Source organism: Colobus angolensis, unplaced genomic scaffold (assembly GCF_000951035.1).
Source record: "Colobus angolensis palliatus isolate OR3802 unplaced genomic scaffold, Cang.pa_1.0 Scaffold93, whole genome shotgun sequence".
NCBI classification, from domain to species: Eukaryota; Metazoa; Chordata; class Mammalia; order Primates; family Cercopithecidae; genus Colobus; species Colobus angolensis.
The window spans coordinates 1,787,416-1,796,027 of NW_012123265.1; the positions used below are offsets into that span (position 1 = coordinate 1,787,416).

At 38.5% G+C, this 8,612-nt stretch overlaps 1 protein-coding gene across 1 annotated transcript in view; it reads right to left on the reverse strand.

Annotated features, from left to right (window-relative positions):
* Positions 1–8,612, reverse strand: part of NFATC3 (nuclear factor of activated T-cells, cytoplasmic, calcineurin-dependent 3) — a 172,948-nt gene that overhangs the window by 102,011 nt on the left and 62,325 nt on the right. The window lies entirely within an intron of this gene.

The following is an 8,612-nucleotide window of genomic DNA, read 5'->3' on the forward strand; positions in this document are numbered from 1 at the left end:
AGTTCAAAATGCAGAAATCACCGGTCTTCTGTGTCCTTCGCGCTGGGAGTTGGAGACTGCAGCTGTTCCTATTCGGCCATCTTGCTCCGCCCCCTGTCTCTCTGTCTTATAGGCTTCTAAACCAGCACTGTCCAAGATAACTTTCTGCAGTCACTAAAATACTCCTTTTTTAAAATTTCAATAGGCTTTTGGGTAAAATACTCTATATCCAATTTTTTCTTTACATCCATGACCATTTTGTATTAATTTTATAAGATATAAGGCTTAGGTCAAGGCTTATTTTCTTACCTATAGATATCCAGTTGCTCTGGCATCATCTGTTGAAAAGAAAATGTAGTCAGTATCCACATGTGGCTACTAAGCCTTGGAATGTTGTCAATGCAACTGAATAACTGAATTTTTAATTTCACTTAATTTAAACTGAAATAGCCACGTGCAGCTAGTGGCTTCTGGATTCTACTTTTGGACAGTGCAGCTCTAAACCCTTCCCTCTACTTAATATTTTTCCCTCCTTAGTGTCTACCTTTTCCCTAGATGTCTGCTTATTAATTAGCTAGACACTATCTTCAAATAAGAAGTCCCCTTTCTGGCCAGGTGCAGTGGCTCACACCAGTAATCCCAACGTGGGCGGATCACCTGAGGCCAGGAGTTCTGAGACCAGCCAGACCAACATGGTGAAACCCTGTCTCTACTAAAAATACAAAAAAACTAGCTGGGCATGGTGGCATGCGCCTTGTAGTCCCAACTACTTGGGAGGCTGAGGCATGACAATCGCTTAAATCTGGGAGGCAGAGGTTGCAGTGAGCCAAGATTGTACCATGTACTCCAGCCTGGGTGACACAGCGAGACTCTGTCTCAAATAATAATAATAATAAAAATTTAAAAATAAAAATCCCTTTTCTTTCTTGTGGAAAGAAAAAATAAGCACCTGATTCAACTCCGTCAAATTTCAGGTCTCTATTTGCTCTCACAAAGATCTGAATTTCCTCCATTAAACGTTTATCATACTTTATTGGTACTATCTTATTTGCAAGTCTCAATGGACAATAAAATTCATGGGAGTAGGCAACATGTCTGATTTCCCTCAGTGAATCCCCAGCTACATTAGCAAACTGCTTTGAATGTATTATTTGGTGACCATATTAAGGAATCAGATAACTTATTTGGAAGAAAAGAAAAAGCTAATTTGTCAGTTGGCTACAAGGTAGGTGGTATTTTCCAACAGCACCAGAGCTTGCATTCCTTCATAATTTCAAAAAATATGTACTTCAGAAATTTCTTAGCTCTCTTGAAATTGTCCTTTGCAGAATAACAGGAAGATCATCATAAATGATGTTTAAGTACCCTTCTACTTTCCATTTTCACATATCACTAGCCCATTAATTCACAACTCCTTAAAATGTCAGTAACAAACCTAGCTTAATTCTAGGATGCCAATGTAGATAGCTTATTCTGCTACATACTCTTTATCAGTGTTGAAGTGTTGGTCAAACTGTTCCAAGAAACCTAAGTAATAACACTAGCTAACTTTTACTGAGCATTTACAATGTGCAAGGTACCATGCCATGTTCCTTACAATGTTTCATTTACTCCTCACAACAGCTCTTAGGTAGATTATATTATTATATATTATCCTCATTTTATAAAGAAAAAAATCCCAAGGTAAACTCTTCACAATTAACCTCTACCACAATACATACTGATTTGCAATATAGCACTTACTATATTCTAATGTTTTGTTTGTTTATTTACTTACTCAGTCTCTCTCAATATATAAAGTGAGAAAGGCCCTTGAAGACAGGAGTTTTGCCTGTCTTGTTCATCTCTGCATCCCTAGCACCTACAATATTGTCTATAATGTAGTGAGCAATCAAAAAATACATATTGAGTGAGTAAATGGATAGATAAGTGAATAAATTAAGCAATGAACGACTAAATAAAAGGTCTAGAAAGAAAGGTTAAGTTACTTGGCCAAGGATATAGTAAAATCCAGGATTCAACCGAAACAATCTGGCTCTAGAGCCCATATTAGTGACTTAGCCATGATTTATTCCTGTGTGGAGCATGTGGCATAGAAGGCAAGCTAACCACCAAAGATTTAAGTATAGAGTTCTATATTATACTACAGAATACAGAGTTTTGCTGAGGAAAGGCTGCCCAGCCAGGGACTACTTTTCCCAGTACTTCTGCATGTAAGTAGGGCCATGTGACTACTTCTAGCCAAAAAATTGTAAGTGGTGATAATTGACAGTAATTTCCAGGTTAGTGTAGTTAAATATCTTGAATGCTTTCCGTACACCTTCTTCTTTCCCAGGGACAGTAGAAGCTGTGCATTAAAGATGGCATCAAAAGATGAACATATCTTGGATTTCTGAGTAACAATTTGAAAGAAAATGCAAAATAAACTTTTTTTTTTTTTTTTTGGTCTTAAACCACTGAGAATTGGGGATTATTAGTTACAGTAGTTAGGCTACCATGATTAATCCAAGGAAGGAGAGCTTGAACTATAATAATAGTAAACAAGCATTAAGATTTTTATCAGGGCCCAGGCACGGTAGCTTACACCTGTAATCCCAGCATTTGGGGAGGCTGAGGCGGTGCATCGCTTGAGGTCAGGAGTTCGAGACTAGCCTAGCCAACATGATGGAATCCCGTCTCTACTAAAAATACAAAAATTAACTGGGTGGGTGTGTTCGTGGGTGCCTGTAATCCCAGCTACTTGGGAGGTTGAGGCAGGAGAATCACTTGAACCCGGGAGGCAGGGGTTGCAGTGAACTGAGATATGGGCCACTGCATTCTAGCCTGGGCAACAGCACAAGACTCCGTCTCAAGGAAAAAAATTTTTTTTTAAAGTAAGAGAAAGAGTACCTGACTTTAAGTCAAAGACCAGGCTTTCTAAAATAGTTTATTTGGAGAATTAAATGAGATATTGTGAAACTGCTTTAGAAAATGAAACATACTAAGAAATTATGAGATAACTAGAGATAACTACAGTGTAAGAAGTAATATGGTAAAACAGAAAGAGAAACAACAGTCAAAAGACCTGGGCTTAAGATTCTCTGCCAATTACAACATACATAACCTCAGATCACCTAAAATGTACAGTCATGAGCTACATAACAGTGGTTCAGTAAATGACAGACCGTATACAATGGTGGTCCCATAGGTAGTAACGGAATTGAAAAAGTCCTGTTGCCTAGTGACATCTTGATGTTCCTGACCCTGTGAAGGCCTAGGCTAATGTGTGCGTTGGTGTCAGCATTTTAAACAAAAAAGTTTTAAAAGTAAAAAAACAAAATAAAAATAAAAAATTTGAACATAGAAAAAAGTTCATGGAATAAGGATATAAAGAAATAAAATATCTTTGGACAGCTGTACAACGTGTCTGTGTTTTAATCTAAGTGTTACTACAAAAGACTTCTTTTTAATTCACAACTTATAAAGCGAAAAAGTTAGATTATTAAAGAAAAAAATTTTTATAAATATAGTATAGTCTAAGGGTACTGTGCTTAGAAAGTCTACAGTAGTGTACAGTAATGTCCCAGGCCTTCACATTCATTCACCTAGAGCAACTTCCAGTCCTATAAGCTCCACTAATGGTAAGTGCTCTATTCAGGTATACCATTTTTAATATTTTATACCATATTTTCTTAAGTAAATCTTTGTTGTTGTTGTTGTTGTTGTTTAAGAGAGAAGCTCTCAACATGTTGCCCAGGCTAGACTCTAACTCATGGGCTCAAGCAATCCTCCTGACTCACCCTCCCAAGTAGCTGGGACTGCAAGCCTGGTGCCAATGTGACTGGTTATACCATATGTTAGGGTATACCATCTAGGTTTGTATAAGTACACTCTCTCGTGTTCATAAAACGAGGAAATCGCTCAATGATGCATTTCTCAGAACATATCCCGGGTGTTAAGTGGCATATGACTGTAATCGATTTGCCCTTTTCAAAGAACTTTTGTAAAGATTAAATATGTAAACTCTGAGGCCTGGCATGGTGGCTCAAGCTTATAATCCTAGCACTTTGAGAAGTCAAGGCAGGTGGATTACTTGAGCCTAGGAGTTCGAGACCAGCCTGCCCAACATGGCAAAATCTTACCTCCACAAAAATACAAAAATTAGCCAGGCGTGGTGGTATGTCCCTGTAGTCCCAGCCATGGGAGAAGTTGAGGCAGACAGGATTGCTTGAGCCCAGGAAGCGTAGACTGCAGTGAGCTGACATTGCACTACTGCACTCCAGCCTGGGCAACAGAGTGAGACACTGTCTCATAAAAGAAAAAAGAAAAAGAAAAGATAAACTCCGGGAAAACATTTTTTAAACTATAAAATACTACAAAAAGTAAACTATTGCAATTAATAGCAGCACAAACCTACAAAATGTCATTGAAATTAGTAATTTCAGTAGCATTTTGTCTTCAAGCGCTTTTTAGACAAAATGTTCACAGTAAAGCAAATTCTTTCAAACTATTTTTATTTTTTATTTTTTGAGATGGAGTGTTTCACTCTTGTTGCCCAGGCTGGAGTGCAATGGCGCGATCTCGGCTCACTGCAACCTCTGCCTCCCGAGTTCAAGTGATACTCTCGCCTCAGCCTCCTGAGTAGCTGGAATTACAGGAATGCACCACCATGCCTGGCTAATTTTTGTATTTTTAGTAGAGTGGGGTTTCATGGTGTTGCCCAGGCTGGTCTCGAACTCCTGACCTCGGGTGATCTACCTGCCTCGGCCTCCCAAAGTGCTGGGATTAAAGGCGTGAGCCACTGCACCGAGCCTAAACTAATTTTCGTTTTACCAAACATTATTTTAAAACATATAGATAATCTACGTTAAATCATCTAAAACAAAACTCAGAAACTTAAGACCTACAAAAGTCTCTTCCAATTCTAATAACTGAAAATGTGCATTTTCACCAGATAATTCCAATAAAAATTATGATTAAATATTCATTAAAGACTTTTAAAATTTATTAAAGATTAGTTTCTCAGCAACAAGTACACAATTCAGTTTCATTTGAGATTTAATTGCATCTGTTTCTCACTGGTGCACTCTGAAGGCACTGCGAAGTCCCCCGCCACCAACACAAAGACATTGTGGATATATAAAACCCAAAAAAATGGGAACTTGGAGGGAGATTCTTAACAGTGATACATAATTCTACAGTTCCTAACCATAAACTATAAAAAGAAATGAAACTGTATCAGTCCAATTTAATAATACAAGAACATTATCTCTATTTTACTTTAATATTAAGTTACCACATTACAGAAAACAAGCAAGCGGCAGACACTGGCTGCATGGTTTGCTTCTTGTGTCCTTAAAATAGAAAACAAGTCTGCAAGAAAAGCAGTTGACAACACTCAACACCTATTCATAAATTCAAAAAACAAAAATAGAAACCTCCCAACAAATTAGAAAAGAATATCCTTAGTCTGAAAAGGTATTCCCCCCCTCCCAAAAAAACACCCAAAACAACCAACCAAACAAAACCCTGGCAAATTACTTAATGGCACAATTATGAATCCTTTTTTGCCCTGAGTTTGGTAAATAGACAAGGATGTCCTCCATCACCACCTCTAATCAACAGTGTATCAGAGGTCCTAGTCAATACAATAAAGCAAGAAAAAGGGGGGGAAAGTATAAAAATTAAGAAGGGGCCGGGCGCAGTGGCTCACGTCTATAATCCCAGCACTTTGGGAGGCCGAGACGGGCGGATCACGAGGTCAGGAGATCGAGACCACGCTCGCTAACACGGTGACACCCCATCTCTACTAAAAAAAAATACAAAAACAAAACTAGCCGGGCGCGGTGGCTGGTGCCTGTAGTCCCGGCTACTCGGAGGCTGAGACAGGAGGATGGCGTGAACCCAGGAGGCGGAGCTTGCAGTGAGTGGAGATCGCGCCACTGCACTCCAGCCTGGGCAATAGAGCAAGACTCCGTCTCAAAAAAATAAAATAAAATAAAAATTAAGAAGGAAGAAGTAAAACCGGTATTATTCGAAGATGAGCTGGCTGGATACAGTGGCTCATGTCTGTAATTCCAGCACTTTGGGAGGCTGAGGTGGGAGGATCAATCACTTGAGGCCAAGAGTTTCAGACAAGAAAACAAGCAAGTGGCAGACACTGGGCCTGGGCAACATAGTGAGGCCCTGTCTACAAGAAAGATTTAAAAAATTAGCCAAATGTGGTGGTACATGCCTGTAGTCCCAGCTACTTGGGAGGCCAAGGTGGGAAGACCGCTTGAGCCCATGAGTTTGAGGTTGCAATGGGTCATGATTGTGCCACTATCACAAAAAGGTCAAAAGATGTGAACAAACACTTCATGAAAGATATCCAAATGTCCAACAAATACATAAGATGTTCAAAATCATTGGTCATCAAGAAATTACAAATTAAAACCACAGCCAGATACCATTATATCTTTACAATATGGTTAAAATTAAAAGACTAAGAAGTGTTACTATTGGTGAGGATGTGGAGGAACAAGAACTTTATACATGGCTAACTGGGAGTATAAATTGGTACAGCCACTTTGGAATATCAGTAACTACACTCCCGGACATATTCCCAAGTGAGTGAATGCTTTGTCCATCGAAAGTCATGGGTTTTTTTTGTTTGTTTTTTGTTTTTTTAAAAAAGGCACAAAGCAACATTATTCATAATTGTCCAACACTCCACACAAATCAAATGTCTATGAAAAGAAAACAAAGAAACACCTGCAAATTCATACACGAGACTAACATGAAGCAATGAAAAAAATAAACAACAAAAATTTGATGAATCCCACAATCATAATGTTGAATACATGATGTTAGATATAAAACAGCACCTCCATTTATATAAAATACAAAAATAAGAAAACTAATATATGGTGATGAGAGTTGAGAAGCATGATTATCTTTGGTTGGGGGTATAAACTGGGAAGGGACACAAGGGAGACTCATGAAGTGCTTAAAATGTTCTATATGTTAACTTGTGTGGTTTTTTGAGTATTTATACTTGTGCGTTAAATATTCGTTGTGTTGTACAACTTAAGGTTTGTATACTTGATTATTTGTTCCTCTTCTTAGTTGACATGTAATAATTATACATATTTGTACAGTAAATAGTGATATTTTGATATATGTATATAATGTGATAATCAAATCAGGTTGACTAAGATATCTATCACTTCAAACATTTATCAAGTGTGTTAAAAACATTCAAAATCCTTTCTAGCTTTGTGAACATACACAATAAATTTTTTTTTAGACAGAGTCTTACCGTGTTGCCCAGGCTGGAGTGCAGTGGTGCAATCTCAGCTAACTGCAACCTCCGCCTCCCAGGTTCATGCGATTCTGCTGCCTCAGCCTACTGAGTAGCTGAGATTACAGGCATGTGCCACCATGTCCAGCTAATTTTTGTATTTTTAAGAGAGACAGGGTTTCACCATGTTGGCCAGGCTGGTCTTGAACTCCTGACCTCAAGGGATCTACCCGACTCAGCCTCCCAAAGTGCTGGGATTACAGGTGTGAGCCACTGCGCTCCGCCACAATAAATTTTTGTTAACTATATTCACCCCACAACGCTATATAACACAAGACTTATTCTTCCCCTCTAGCTGTAATTTTGTATCCATTGACCAACTTCTCCCCATTCTTACCTCCTGCAATCCTTTCTCAGCCTCTAATAACCAAAATTCTATTTCTGTGAGCTGAAATTTTTTAGCCCCTTCATATAAGTGAGAACATGCCGTATTTATCTTTCTGTGTCTGACTTATTTCATTTAATATAATTTCCTCCAGGTTCATCCATGTTGCCACAAATGACAGGATTTCATTCTTTTTTTATGCCTGAATAGTATTGTATTGTGCATATCTGTCACATTTTCTTTATTCATTCATCAGTTGATGGACAGTTAGGTTGATTCCGTATCTTGGCTACTGTGATCTCTTCAATATACTGATTTCCTCTTCTGTGGATGAATTCCCAACAGCAGAATTGCTGGATCATACGGTAGTTCCATTTTTAAATTTTTTGAGCAACCTTTAGACTGTTTTCCATCATGGCTATATTAGTTTACATTCCCACTAGCAGTATAAAGGATCTTTTATTCTTTTATTCTAGAGGGTTTTTCCTTGACTTACTACTCTTCCTGATGGATGAAAGTATGTGTGGGTTAGCAGCTCTGCTATATACTACACCAGAATCTCTCCTATTACACATTCCTCACCTTACCCCACCCTCCATCCTCTATCACCACTCTTTGAAGTTTATAGATCAAAGTCTGTGTTCTTCTTTGCTTGTTTGGGTGTTACCAATAGATTTTTTGGCTGTTTCCTCACATCCTACACACACATACATTTTGTTTATTTTGTTAGTTATTGGGGGAAGATTGCGATACTACTTCATTTTACTATCTAAGTTATTTTTCTAATATCGAGGGAAAAAAAAAGCAGTACACATGATAGTAGGTCATTTAAAAGGGAAAGTGGGCCGGGCGCGGTGGCTCAAGCCTGTAATCCCAGCACTTTGGGAGGCCGAGACGGGCGGATCACGAAGTCAGGAGATCGAGACCATCCTGGCTAACACGGTGAAACCCCGTCTCTACTAAAAATACAAAAAACTAGCCGGGCGA